This window comes from Pseudopipra pipra, chromosome 2 (genome assembly GCF_036250125.1).
Source record: "Pseudopipra pipra isolate bDixPip1 chromosome 2, bDixPip1.hap1, whole genome shotgun sequence".
Classification (NCBI taxonomy): Eukaryota; Metazoa; Chordata; class Aves; order Passeriformes; family Pipridae; genus Pseudopipra; species Pseudopipra pipra.
In genome coordinates this window covers 72374040-72389405 of record NC_087550.1, presented here as the reverse complement: position 1 = coordinate 72389405, position 15366 = coordinate 72374040, and the positions used below count along the sequence as shown (strand labels likewise).

Genomic DNA, 15366 nt, shown 5'->3' with positions numbered 1-15366 from the left:
TCTTAGGCACATTATGTGACTCTTGGGGATGGTCCTGTGCAGGATCCTTGTGGATCCCTTCCACCTCAGCATATTCTGTGATTCTGTAAATATGCAAAAGAGAGAGAGAAGATACATAAACTGATTAAAGCTTCTCCACTTTTGTCTCCTAGCTGTGAAACACTGCAAAGGGATTGTTTCAGTCCACCAGATGTCTTAAACAAGGATAGAATCACAGAATCATTAAGTTGGAAAAAACTTCGAATATGATCGAGTCCAACCTTTGACAGAACACCACCATCAACTAAACCATAGCACTAGGTGCCATATTCAGTAGTTTCTTGAACACTTCCCGGGATGCTGACTCCAGCATCGACCTGGGCAGCTCATTCCAATGCTTAACCACGCTTTCAGTGAGAAATTTCTTCTTGATGTCCAAGCAGAACCTCCCCTGATGCAGATATTAAACAGAACTGACCCCAGTACTGAGCCCTGGGGAATCCCACTAGTGATCAGTTGTCAACTGGGTGTAGCATCATTCAACAGCACTCTCTGGTCCAGTTATTAACCCAGTGAGGAGGGCACCTGTCCAAACAATGGGCTGCCAGCTTCTCTTAAGAGTGTGTGAAACTTTACTAGGTCCTGATTGTGGGTTGGTTATACTCTGTGAATCCCACACTGATGTCCCCCTACCTGAAGTATCCAAAAAAGGACAGCTATAGCAGCTATTGTGAGCTCTTCCTAACCAGTCATCAGGTTTATTTTTTTCAGAGGAGCATGAATAAGAAACCAGACCTTTGCCCAAGGTGAAGTCAGGACACAGATGAGCACCCAAGGAAGAGGAGGTCACATCCTTTACCTTGCAGTATAGACATAACCAGCATGAAGCAGATTTGGCATTTAAATAGATAATGCTTACATTTTTGGTGGTTTTGCCATCCTTCTACCTAATTTAACAAAAAAGATTGTAAAACTATGGGGCTTCTACTGTTTAAAAAATATATAATATTAAGTTTTTGAATTCAGGATTTAGAAACTTTTCACCTGGCAATTATGTAGCTGTGATGGGTGAAAGGAGAGCAAGCAAAGAAGATAGAGTGAAATACAGAGATTAAAAGAGATGATTAAGACATTTTTTATTTCAAGCTTGATTCAATAGCCCTGGGGAATCTCATGCTTCTTTAATAAGTGCTGCTGCTTAGCCATCTTACTCCTGCCTAATGAGAAACATAGGTCCAGAGAGATCAGTTCAAAGTTAAGTGCAGCAAAGACAGGTTGCATTTAAAGCCATTTTCCCCTCAGCTTCTCTAGTCTCTGTCTATGGCCTTTTTTTCTTCTGTCATCTAGTATTCCTGAGCATGAATCGTGGGAAAGGCTTGAAATGAACAATCACATTATGGAAGGAACTATTTCTTGGCCAACTTTTTCAAACAAATGTGGTTCCCGGCTCTTAATGTCTCTGTCCACATTTAACATCTCTCATTCATTAGTTTTTGCTTCCTGCTCTACTACATGTTTGTTTCCTTGCAGTAACAGCTGGCAACTTTTATTTCTGGTAGCCAAGAAGCACCAGAATCTATGTGGTATAGGTCTTCCAAACCTATAAGATGATTCCCCATCCCCTTCTGGCTCTATTTTGTACATAGCAGAACTGTGCTTTTGTGTAATCTGCAGTCAGGACATACTCCAAATACTTTATATGGACATGTGATTGGTCATTCATTTACAGACTTTCTCTCAGCTCCCTAATTATTATGAGTTGTATACCTATCTGAAAGTCCACAGACACATGCACAAAAGCATATAAATATATGAAGAATTGCAACTCTGAAAATACTTTCAGAGAAGAAAAGCTTACCTTTACAGTCATCATCATCATCCTGCAGACAAATAAACCCAAGATAGAAATCCAAGAAATATCTGACTAGAAAGGATGTATGAACTCTTCCCTAACAGTAATTTGGATAGTTAATGTGACAACAACAGATTTTAATCCATATGGTTTTGTATATTGTTTTTAAGTCAACTACTGTTTTTTTCCCAGAAGCTAAGGGGAATCAAGTGCTAGAGTTACATACAAAATTCTGATTCATCTAAAGGCATTAATTAACCTTAGGCTATCCAGACATATACTGGCCAACAGGTGTATTGGTAATTTCATTAGTTGGGAGTTTGTCTACTTGAGGGAGAACAGCTGTGCCTTTTTTTAACAATTCCTGTAAGTGATGTTTTCAGTATACAGTAATTCTGGCAATGACATTTTTTAGCTGAAAATGCTGATCTTCTAGCTTCTATTAAAATCATTCTCAGAAGTGCTGCCTTAAAAAGGTACGACTTCTGGGAATAGCCACTTAATTGCAAGACTTAAAAGAACAGCATAAAAAGAACTTGAAATACAGAAAAGGTTAGCTCTCAGGAAATTTTTAATTGCCTAAAATGTTACCTGCCTAGTCTTAATATTGAAGATATCATGAGTAATCAAAGTATGATTATGTCTATATTGATTTGAAATATTTTTTATTTTCATCACTTTTTAATGTACTGTAAACTTTTTTAATCTATTGTCTAAAATGTCATCTTAAAACACTTTTACTATGTGTGCTCTTTCTGTATTAAGACAATTTCATGCATTAAGAAAAAGTGGTGTATTGCAGTCTGTCTTTTGTTTACACAGATCTTGCAGTGACAACATACTACTGTGACACTCATGTTTAATGACGTTTCTAAAATATGTCAGACTCTTCAGAATATCTCTACCTGTTTGCCATTCACACTAGTTCATCTGAAATCTCTCCCAATGAGATTTTTGATGTAGATCTATTTTCTGTGATGCAAGAGGTCTTGCCCACAGTCAGTGAAAAACTCCAGAAAGCGAAGGCAGCTATCACTGCTATGAAGACCTAATAATCTGAAAATCTTTAGCCTGTGCCAAAAGCTCATGCTGTAGAAAAGTTAATCAAATCCAGAGAAATCCACCAGTATATAATACAGAACTTGTCACTATGCTGCACTCTTGTAATCATACTGTATGACATTGTACTCATACTGGAGCTAGCTGGATTGAGCCTTCTACGTTTCACATGAAAGCCAAATATCAATTCTATTCTCAGTAAACCTTTCTACTTAATTCACTCCCTGTCTTTCTTTTTTTTAAATTTTTCTTCTACTTTTTTTTTATTACTCCCCAGAATGTAGAGATTTGAACCTGAGGATTTGTATTGGGTTTGTGTGGCAAGGTTTTGATAGTGTTGGGGGCTATAGCAGTGGCTGTCATAAGAAGCTGCTAGAAGCTTCCCCCATGTCCAACAGAGCCAATGCCAGATGGCTGCAGGACGGATCCACCACATGCGAGGGCCAAGCCAGTCAGTGATCGTGGTAACATCTTTGTGATAACAAATTTAAGAAGGAGGGGAAAAAAGCGTTATGACATAAAAGTAATTGTGGCCAGAAAAGAGAGAAGTGAGAGTATGTGAGAGAAAAAGCCCTGCAGACCCCAAGGTCAGTGAAGAAGGAGGGGAAGGACATGCTCCAGACACCAAAGCTGAAATTCCCCTGCAGCCCATGGTGAAGACCATGGTGAAGCAGGCTTCCCCTCTGTAGCCCATGAAGGTCCACAGTGGAGCAGAGATCCACCTGCAGCCTGTGGAGGACCCCGTGCTGAAAAAGGTGAATGACTGGAAGATGTCTGTGAACCTGTGGGAAGGCCATGCTGGAACAGGCTCCTGGCAGGACCTGCAGACCCATGGAGAGAGGAGCCCACACTGGACAGCTTTGCTGGCAGGACTTGTGACCCATGAGGGACCCTGAAGGACTGCACCCTATGGAAAGGGACCCACGTTGGAGCAGTTCATCAAGAACTACAGCCCATGGGAAGGACTCATACTGGAGAAGTTCATGGAGGACTGTCTCCTGTGGGAGGCATTGAAGCACTCCTCTCCCTGAGAAGGAAGCAGTGTCGGAAACAACATGATTGGACTGACCATAACCCCTATTCCCTGTCTTCCTGCACCATTGCAGGGGGAAGGAGGTAGAGAATCAAGAATCAAGTTAAGACTGGAAGGGAGGGAGGGGTGAGGAGAAGGTGGTCCTTATTTCAACCCACTACCCTTTCCTTATATTTTCTCTCACCTGTCCAGTCGAGGAGGGAGTAATAGAGTGGCTTTGGTGGACACCTGGCCTTCAGCTGGGGTCAAACCAGCACAGCAAGAAAGTGGATGAAATCTCTCTAAAACCTGAGGGAGCCTCTGGATCACAGTTCCTCATTTGTATGGGAGATTTTAACCTCCTGCCAGATACTGGAAAGGAAAATGTGGTGAAATACAGACTTCCAAGATCTTTGGACAGTTTGTGACATAACTTTTTCATTCAGACACTGGATGGGACAGAAAGAGTGACATACAGCTGAACCTCCTCTTCACTAACAAGTCAAAACTGATTTGTGATGTAATAATCAGTGGAAGCCTTAGATGTTATGACTTGTGAAATAGTGGAGGGATTGGGCTTGTTTAGCCCAAGAGAGAGCTGCAGGGGGGTGTAACAACAGCCCACAGTGCCTCTGGGGAGGTCATTAAAGGACAGTGAGGCACACAGACAGACAGACAGACAGTGATGTGTGTCACAAGTGGGAGTGGAAGGCTTAGACAAAGTTATTAAAAAAGCCCTACTGTTGAGTCACAAGGTGCAGAAAGGATCTCTTTGCTTTCTAAATTCCTAAAGGTGCGGCTGGATCCAGTTTTAGCCTAAGATTTTGTCAACGGTTTAAATTTAAGGAATTATAGAGTTGTGATTGAACCACTTTTGTCCTGCAGGTTTTAATGATGACAAATCACATATAATTTATACAAAATGAATTATTTATTATTACAAATGATCAGACAAAACAACTTAATCCAAATTAATTACTACACAATATAAACACTAAAATTTCTAGTAGTATAGTATAAGATAGGATAGTGCACTATCTTAAAGCAATTATTGAAGCAGTTATATTAAAGCTAGCAAAAACAAATAATTATTAATTAGCGATGAATGTAACTCACCCATACCAATGCTCATGGAGAGATCTCTTTTCTTGACACCCAAAGGAGTATCCTTGGGGAGCATCCCCAGACCAAGGGAGGAATCTCCACACACACTCCCGAAGAAGGGTTGTGTTAGAAAAACCTTACTGTATGAGAGTGGACTGGCCTTTTATAGTATAAAATGATTGACTACTAGTCAAACATTTCCAGGCCAGCTAGAATCTTATCTGTCCAATCCTGCTTCAAAAAGCAGGATATATGTTTGAAGTTTGGTGAACCAGGATGGTTTTATCATAATTCAACACCAAAACAGCACCCTAGTGCCACCAGTAGCTCACCACAGGTAGCTTGCATTGCAACACCTTGCATTGTAGGTTGAAGAAAATTGTTTACTACTCAGTATCTTATTACAAAATTACTTTTATAATTTTTCTTTATGCACCTTTTATAATATGTAACATATAAAAGTATTTCTTTCCCTTGAAAGATTAATGTTTACTTCTAGAAAGTTAACTTGTTGAGTTCTATTTCAAAGTGTAATTCCAGTCATCAGTATAAATAATATTAAATAAGATTTTTGTAAATTTACTGAAATCTCATAGATTTTGCAGTGGAATTCATTTTGCCATGTTTAGATATTGACATTACACCACTGATGAAAAGATGAGAATATTACTGCATGATTTCCTTCGCTCACTAAAATTTCAAAGGAGCTTTAGACATCTAAGGTAAAATGAACCACACTTTTACTGTTTGGCAAGCAAGCAGTCTGACTGAAACTGCAGTCTTAAACCATCATTCAACATGTTCTTTTATTGAACTTATATCTATTCCTAACATGCTCATACAATATTTACATGTATAAATTAATACTGTAATTTAATGTAGACAATATGTAACCTACACTGAAATACATATTGACATTTAATGCATCACTATTTATAAAGAATATTAAATTTGTTTATTAACCTCATAAATTAACTCTTACTGGAAATTTAACTCAAAATAAGATATAAACCAGCAGTGTCTCTATGCTGACCAAATCTGATAGAATATTCAATGAATCAGGATATTTTAGAGGAAAAAATAATCACTTCTACTACTTTTTCTGTCACAATTATTGCACCAATTCAAATCTAGTATACCTTCCAGTTGAAGTCTAGTATGTCTTTTACATTAAAAGGCATCAAGTTAAGTGCACAATTTTATATCTTTGGTACCTTTTAAAATTTAGTTTTTAGGTAAAGATTAATTTTTTATTTTATATATATTGTATACCTATGTTTATTTATACACAGACACACTTATATTTTATATATAAATATAAGCAGAAAATGGAATGCAATAAAATGCTGATATATATCCCATTATGGCTTTTGTACACAATCAGTTGGTCGCCAATATGCACACCTGGATCTAAGAATGCTAAAGCAGTCCTATGCCTGCAGATATAAGTGTAGTCTTATTCAGTTATCTTACAGGAATTTGTTATTTTTCAGTTAGAAAACTTGTATTGCACATAGACAAAATCTGTGCCACTAGCTCAAGCTAGACAAATGCTTACGGGATTTACTTGATTCTAATTTTCAGATAGAACTGAATGAATTGATTTGGAAGTTAATTAACTAACCAGGTAGCTATGCCTGACTGTATTAAGTTAGTTTGGAGGTCCGTTATTTCCAGGAAACTCTTTAAGATGATACCAAAAGGTTATGCAAAGTATCTATTCAAAGTAGTCTCTGAAGACAAATGATAACACTTTTCTGCTTAACTGTGCAAAACTTAACATTTTTCCAGGGGCTGCTGAAGCATATTAATATCCAAGCCTCAATAAGCTGCCATCTCACACTCTTCCATATGGCAAATTGTGTTTCAGCAGTTGTTTGCAGAGTATGTGTCAAACCAAAAAATTAATATCTACAGATTTTATGTGTGTGAAAATGGGAAAGCATGGTGCACAGTCATAGCTACTAGTAGGTTCACAGCATTTATTTTGTTCACTCCATCATGTACTATGAGAAAGTAGAGACCTGAAGGAGTTTGAGCTGATCTGTAGGACCGCCTGCTGCTGCAGTGTGCAATCAGAAGGATACGGTAGGTTATATGAGATCATTATGTGTAGACTATTATCATAAATATGGGGGCACATGCCTACCACAATAACATTTGTCATTAGATTAGAGAAAGACTAAATATACAACATATTTTGTATTTAGACAGAGTGAATAGTTCTTTACAAATATTACATTTAAATCTATTCCAGATTAAAAACAGGTGACATTCCAAAGTGCCTATTTGTTTTCTTTCTACTGAAAAAAAAATTAAAAAAAAAAAATCCCTCTTTCATTTTCTCCCAGTAGATTAAGGGATAGTTGCCAATATTGGAGTATATTCTGACAGACATGCAAGCTTGACTGACATCTTGCAGTCCCATGTGCCTGGGTATTTCCAAATGCGTATAAAGGTTTTTGCAGACAGTTCTAGCACATCTCTTCTGTGATTACAATACAAAAAGGTGTGCTTCAAGATCCACCTAAGTTGAGCCAGTAACAAATAAGGTGAACAACATTGTTTGGTGCTGAAATTTATATATTTATTTATTTACCTGACACCCTGTATTGATTAAAGTCTCCTAAATGGTGTTTTAGAATATTCAACATTTCACTAAATCAGTATTCCAAGTATCTAGCATGATGACTGGAAAGTTAATTCTGGTTACGTATTGGGGAATCTGTATGAATTGGTACATCCTAAGTCCTCTTCCTTTATGGAGCTTAGGAATCTTACATTGATGGATGTCTTGTTGTCTGTCTTGACTAACAAATAATCCATGTTACATGTTTAAACAGTTTTAAGACTGTCCTTTCTAGGCAAGTATATTCAATAATGGGCTGTAAGATTACTCTCATCTGTGTTCTCCACATCTTTTTTATCACCTAATTCAACTTTCATTTTTTTTTGAAAGCTGAAGTATTTTTTGGAAGTATTTATGGAGTGCTTCACCTCTGATGTCAAAGTATTTGTAGAAAATATTCCAAAACAGAACTTAGTAACTAAATTTATGTTGCTTAGAAGCTGTGTAACTATAATACTCATAAAAATTCTGAATAAAAGCAAGAAGCACTGTCCAGACATTTTTTCAAAGAAAGAGGCAATTGTCACTTCATAGTGCATACAACTGAATTGGTTATTCATTTACAGGGTATGCCCAGTGGGTTGAAATCCATGAGCTTCTGGGTGGATTATTGCCCAGTTTCTGGACATGCACTCTATTTAGTCAGTATAGAAGTATTGAATTCTTCTGCCTATCAGGGTGAAACATTTATGAGCATGCATGAAAAAAGAAAATTTTTTTTCTGAGAAATTTCACAATGAAAACCTGAGTCTTCCATGCAAGTCAGTCTCCCACAGTAACAGCAGTAAATTTTTTCAGGATCACAGACTTGATTTCAGGTATTTAAATTGGTTAATCTTTCATATCTGCTAAGATCTTAATGTAGGAACCTAAGCTTTCTGTCATCCCACTGATATTTTGTCCTCTTTTTCAACACACGGATGACATTATTCTGTGCAAACGCTCCTTGTCCAGCACAATCAGGACTTTTTTGGTCGTTGCTTTGTGTTCATGATTTTTTTGTTTGGCTTGTTGGTTTTTTGGCCTTTTTTTTTTTTTAATTCTTCTTATTATCCTACTAATTCTGACTTTAGGTATTTTTAATTATATCCAGAAACATGGTAGAGATATAAAAACACTGATAAGAAGCTGAAGCCTGATTAAACCTAATTGGACTTTTAATATCCCTGCTGTTATAAGCCTGTGTACTGCTAAGCAAACTACAGGGATGAAAGACATAGTAGCATGGTCAGCTTTGAATTGTTATGAGGTTTATGCCAATCTAAGAGTGATAAGTTAAGCCTTAGTAAACACACTTATTTGATAAGATAATTACCTCAGCTGGTAATATACTGAACATTTAATAAATTTTTGTTTTCAGAAAAGATCTCAGTATGTGTAGGATCTTACAGCTTCCTCTGCTCTCAGCTCTGTGATGGTTGATCTTGGCTGGATTCCAGGTGCCCACAAAAGCAGCTCTATCACTCCCCTCTTCACCTGCAAAGAGGAGAGAAAATATAATCAAAGGTCGGTGTGTTGAGATAAGAACAGGAAGAGATAACTCAACAATTAATGACACAGGTAAAATAGACTCAAGTTGGGGAAATTAACTAAATTTATCATCAATCACATCACAGTGGAGTAAGGAGAAATAAACCCATGTCTTAAAGCACCTTCCCCTCACCCATGCCCTTCTTCCTGGGCTTAATTTTACTCCCTAATTCTTTACCTCCTCTTCCTCAGTGACACAGAGGGATGGGGAATGGAGGCTGTGGTCAGTTCATCACACACTTTCTCTGATGTTCCTTCCTCCTCAGGAGGAGGACTCATCACACTCTTCCCCCGTTTCACTGTGGGATACGTCTCCCAGGAGGCAATCGTTCAGTACCTTATCCAATGCGAGTCTTTCCCATGAGCTACAGTTCTTCACTCAATACTCCATCGTGGGTACCCCATGGGGTCACAAGCCCTGTTAGCAAACCTGATCCAGTGTGGATTCTCTCTCCACAGGGCCACAGGTCCTGCCAGGAGCCTGCTCCAATGTAGGATTCCCACAGAATCACAGCCTCCTTCCAGTGCATCTGCAGGTCCTTCACAGGATGTCTGCCCCAACGTGGACTTCCATGGACTGCAGAGGGACAGCCCACCTCACCATGGTCTTCACCATGGGCCGCAGGTGAATTTCTGCTCTGGTGCCTGGAGCACCTCCCATCCCTCCTTCACTGACCTCGGTAACTGCAGGGCTGTTTCTCTCTCTCTCTCTCTCACAGCTGCAATTGCTGTTCTGCAGTTCCTTTTCCCCTGAAATCTGTTATCCCAGAGATGCTACTGCTGTCATTGATGGGCTCAGCCTTGACCAGTCGTGCATTGGTTCTGTTGGACCTAAGGGAAGCTTCTTACAGCTTCTCACAGAAGCCACTACTCCAGTCCCCCTGCTACCAAAACCTTGTCATGCATACCCAATAGAACCTCACACTAGCTCCACAGTTTTTTAAGCAAAGAAGACAGTTTAAAATCCTCCAATTTCTTATTCACAGGACAGTCGGAAAGGATACCTCTAAATTCTCAATAATTACTCAGACCTTTGAATCCTGTGCTATTTTTATAGAACACTGTCTCTGGCCAGAGTATCTTTGCATGAAATAGTCTTATGAATCATCTTGTTTTCCTTGTGTAACCTTAAAATCAAATTATTGTAGTAGAACTTTTCAAGTCTGGTGCATAACAATCAAAATTACAGCTTCTGAGCTCACTTTTTCACTGGTCTTTATTTAATAGTGTAGATATACTCAGTGAATCTAACCTAGTCTCAGTCTCTAGGAGAGACTCTCAGTCTTTCATTTTTTAAGTGTGGGCTCCACTTTAAAAGCAGCTTGGAACAATTTTCCTGCTCTTCCAACAAACAGCACTATTACCTATTTTTGGTTACCACTCAACAATTTTGTTTGGAATCTGCCTCTACTTTGGAATGCAATTTTATACTTGGCATTGTATACCTTCCTATTCTCATGCCAGCACTGTTCATTTGCTTACATTCACAGAGTTCACAGAATATTCTGAGTTGGAAGGGACACACAAGGATCATCAAGTCCAACTCTTAAGTGAATGGCCTATACAGGGATCGAACCCATAACCTTGGCTTTGTTTGCACCATGCTCTGACCAACTGAGCTAATCTCTTTTTTCTTCCCTGGTGTTAAATCTGCAACTGTATTTATAGACAGCAGCCATTTTTTCTCTCCACTGTTGTTTTTCCAGTTTTAACAATACAAATGTTTTTGTGGTGATGACTGCTTTCTACAGTGGAGGATGATGATCATGATGATGATGTAGAAATTACTGAAGGTTGACTGAAATTTCTCCAGAACCAGAAGATAACAAAATCACAGAATGGTTGAGGTTGGAAGGGACCACTGAAGGTTATCTGCTCCACTCCCCTGCTCACATAGATCCATTTAGAGCAGCTCTCCCAGGATGATCTCAAGATGGATTTTTAGTATCTCCAAGGGGGGGAGACTTCAAAAACACTCTGGGCAACCTGCACCAGGCCTCTGTCGCCCTCAGAGAAAAAAAAATGTTTTCTGATGTTCAGACAGAACCTCTTATGTTTGTGGCCATTGCTTCTGGTCCTGTCTCTGGGCACCACTGAAGAGATACTACCACAAAGACATATCTTTGTATGGGGATACTAATTTCCTCATAAAAATAATCACTGATCCACGAGCACAGTGCCAGTCAGAGAAAGCAAACCTCTTTTCAGAGTTAATACAATGTCTTCAAGAAGGCTTTTTTGCATAAATCAGACATTTTTATACCACTGTATTCTATATGGTATAGACATTCTTTTACTCTTATGTCATATCTTAGGCTCTTTTTTCTCCATATCATCTTAATAGATCTCTCTAATGTATTCATAAGTTTCAAACTATAATAGTACATATCTAACTGAAATGTCTTCTGAAATGGCATGTTATATTACGTCCTCTTTTTGCATTGCCTATTATTATTGTTTCAGTACTCTCACTGTTTACCCAGTAAAGAAAATGCAATCATCGCTTGCTCATGAAAAATCGGAATCCTGATGAGTTCCTCTTAGCAGGCTCCCTGACAAGGAACCATTTACAGAATTCTGTTATATCAGAATTGTGTAGCACCATATATGTTACTGCACATAACAGTGTATTTTGCAGTGTGTGCATCAAATCCCTTAGGTATTACAGACCATTTTTTGGGCTTTCCCAAAATTTTGGATATAAATTAAATGCTACTGTCCAAAGTTAAGGGCACAAAAACTCTATATGAATGAAATGAGGCTATGGATTTAAAACTTTTGAAATGGTACTAATTCACCTATATAATTTTCTAAAGCCTTATTTACAATGTCTTTTGAGGTAGGACATTACTCATTTCTTTTCAGACTGGCTTACTGGCTTTTGCCTTATTTTATTTTGTTTTATTTTTTCTTACTTTAAATACAGGACAGAGTATGAACTTTACAACTCAGATTTCTGTAGGAATATGAACAGATAAATATAGCTCTGTTTTGGCATTAGGAATTAGAACCTCCTCTTAATTTTGTTTACTTGATTTTTTTGGTGTTTTGTTTTTTTTTCTATTCTGTTCTTATTTGTATTTTAGGAAGTGTAAGAACTTTTGAAGCCTAAGTGACATAAGAGCACAAGTTCATGTATCTCCGTTGTTTCTGTATCATATTTGGAAGAAAAATACCTTGGAAATTTTATGTGGAAGATCTTTCTAAGAGAATTTATTGTCTGAGGTCTGGCATAACACTTCAGAATTTAGGCAATTCCCTAACAATTTATTTATATCTAATCTCTGTACATTGAAGTCCCAGTTTCCCTCTAATTTGGGTGCATACTGTTGCTTCTTGATTTGCAATTGCTTGAATTATTGTTTGCATTCTTTGCAGACTCCTTCAGTGTACTGAAATGCCAAAACCATAGTATGATAAGGGAAAAGCTGGTGCAAAAAAGTGAAAGAAATAGTCAGTAAAGAGAGGACCATGGTGAGTGAACAACAAAGGATTAGGTAAATGCAGAATATCAATATTGGTATCATTCGGAGGCTTAATCCCTATTTCTCTTTTCCAGTTGTACTTTACTTAATTATTCCCCTCGCTCCAGAACCCAGTAAATATAACTTTGCCGTTAGTAATTGCCAGCCACAGATTTAGTATTAAGTTTGAAAGATCTCAGACCTGAAACTTGTCAGGTTTTGTCTGAGCTTTTCTCAACCTGTCTGTAGTTTTGTTTTTATTTGATTTAGCTGAAACAACATTTTTTCTAACAAGCAGGTCATCACAATAAATTTTCTATAACCATAATTTTTATACAGATAGTGGTAGCAAGTAGTTATTCTGTGTAAAACACAGAATTTATGACTTCAATATATATTGATGTAGCACAGAGAAATAAACACTTGGCATGATAGCAAGGGCCTTGAAAGAGGTCATAGCATGCATGGATGATGAGATGGGAGACACAGGTTGTTACTGGTTCATAGCAAGACTATGAATAACTCACCAATCAGCAGTGAAAGAAATAGGAGTTGGACAAGAACAGTTATAGGGATAACAAGAGAAATGAATGACAAGCTTTTGACATATGTAAAATCCATCTGGTAAACTAAATTTGGATGCAGACAAGCAAAGAAATATCAAGGTGTAAAAGTGTGTTGGACAAGAAGCTCAAACTGAATCCTAGAGTGAGGAGGAAGAAAAGATTTTATCATATACATCTCACTTCTTCCTGCAAAGGACACTTTTGACTTGCTGGAATTTCTCTCTTCCAGTGTGATGATGAGCAGTACTGTAAACTCTTGGTACCTAGAGAGGGTACCTACCATAAGGGCGAGCATAACACCAGAGGAAAAGTAACAGTATCTTATATGTGTGTAGCATTTTTAACTGAATTATTGTTATTGAGACTCTTTGTACAGTAGTATATTTTCTTTTCTTTTTTTCTTATTTGTATATTAAATATATTATAATAATGCTTCTCTAACTAAACTGTAGAGATTTTCATTACACAAAATAAATTGTTGTCTTACCTTCTCAATATTTTTTATTCTTGCCTGTAACAAGATTTTAAGTGTGACATTTCCTACACATCCACACAAAGTGCTGTTTTAGATGTCCTGCAGTGTTCAACCTAGCTACCAGCTGCTTATCTGTAGGAGCAAAAGGCCATCATGTGCATCAAATTTATCAGCTCTACTTGATTGCTTTTGATCTCTTGGAGCAGCCAAAATGGCAATAAATGCCTCCGTATGGACAATTGAATTAAGACTTCTGTCTTTGGACTGTATTTTGGGAAATAAATATATTTAGTCTGGGAAAATACTCTCTTTTCCATGAAATTACAGCAGTTTCAATCTTTTTGACATTCCTTAAATAATCTTCTTTTACAAATGAACAACCTTATTGGGCTAACAATGGCAGTACTCTTCTCCGTTATCTTCTATAAAAAATGGAAGTTAGGGGGAAAAAAAGGTTTTGACACCTTAGAAAACCAAAGGACAAAGACAGACACCCTAGAGAACATTTCCCTACTATCCTATTCTGTTCCGAGATTAATTTGCAAGATATATGGAAGAAATTGCCCTCAGTGGAGGCAGCCTAGACAGACTTAATCTAGATATTTTCTAACATAGCTTTTTCAACTAGGTATAGGAAATTTTAACTATTTAATTAAAACTATGAATTTAAAGGACTAGTGTTTGCATAGACACATATATAAAAAAATCTATATCCAAATCCCCCAAATGTAGATAATATAGGAGATGGCTGACTAAATAAGCATGTACTTAGGAAATCAACAGGCAGCATGTCAGATGCCAATGATTAAAAGCCAACTTAACAAACAAAACCTCAAAGCTGCTTAAAACATTATTTTTAGGAAAAACTTAGAAAGAGAAATGAAGTGACGTGTATGCATATAAGATGAGGTAAATTCTAGGGGATAGGAATGTATTTTCTCAGTTTTCAGAAAACATAATTGTGTAGATCCCAGAGATAAAGGTAGCAAAATCAAAAAAGCTTAGTGCAATTAGGTGGAAGGATCAATTAATCTCCATCCCTGTATTCTGAAAGAACAAAAACATGACTTTTGGGTTCTAGTAAGTAATATCTTTAACAAATCTATAAAGTCAAGTTAACCACTCAAGCATATATTGAGTATATCTGAAATAAAATAGAAAGACCCAAGGCTAAACTTACATATCTGACATCAATGTTACACGAGGCCTTAAATCAATTTTTTAATAAAAGTATGATTACATATTTGAATATAAACGAGCAGTGGGCTAAAATACACTGTGAGTTAAACAAAGATAGATTTTGCTAGATTGTTTGACAATTATCTTCATAAGATAGGAATTTTGCACACTAATAAAATTAATTTGATGTCACACACGAACATGTTAAATAAAAAAATGCTATTTATGCTGAAGACGACTGGCATTAGCAATTTCAGTTATAGAGGAGTTACAAATTGAATATGAGGAGCATGCTTAAAGGCAAATGCTCTTAGAAAAATTTGAATGTGAGATTACTGTGCAAAAAAATTATTTTTGTTGAGAATCAGTGGTTTTTTTTAAATAGTCTTAAGTTTCATATTTTATTTGCTATAATGAACATTTATTTGCTAGTGATTGAAGTTTAAGAAGAAATAATGTCCTGGTTTTGGCCAGGACAGGCTTTGCTGGTAGCCTGCTCCAGCGTGGATTCCCCACA

At 37.2% G+C, this 15366-nt stretch overlaps 2 long non-coding RNA genes across 3 annotated transcripts; one reads left to right on the top strand and one right to left on the bottom strand.

Moving 5' to 3' along the window:
• Positions 1 to 1090: 1090 nt before the first annotated feature.
• On the bottom strand, positions 1091 to 4534 carry LOC135409867 (uncharacterized). 2 transcript variants are annotated; one of them, XR_010428397.1, is made up of 3 exons: positions 4402 to 4534; positions 4108 to 4274; positions 1091 to 1192 (listed from the first exon to the last, which is right to left on the bottom strand). It is a non-coding gene; the product is annotated as an uncharacterized LOC135409867 (long non-coding RNA). The 2 variants fall into 2 exon arrangements; XR_010428396.1 differs by having other exon boundaries at positions 4379 to 4516.
• A 2478-nt stretch (positions 4535 to 7012) lies between these two features.
• Positions 7013 to 10117, top strand: LOC135409866 (uncharacterized). The gene is made up of 4 exons (XR_010428395.1): positions 7013 to 7094; positions 8996 to 9141; positions 9625 to 9790; positions 9885 to 10117. It is a non-coding gene; the product is annotated as an uncharacterized LOC135409866 (long non-coding RNA).
• The last annotated feature ends 5249 nt before the right edge of the window (positions 10118 to 15366 follow it).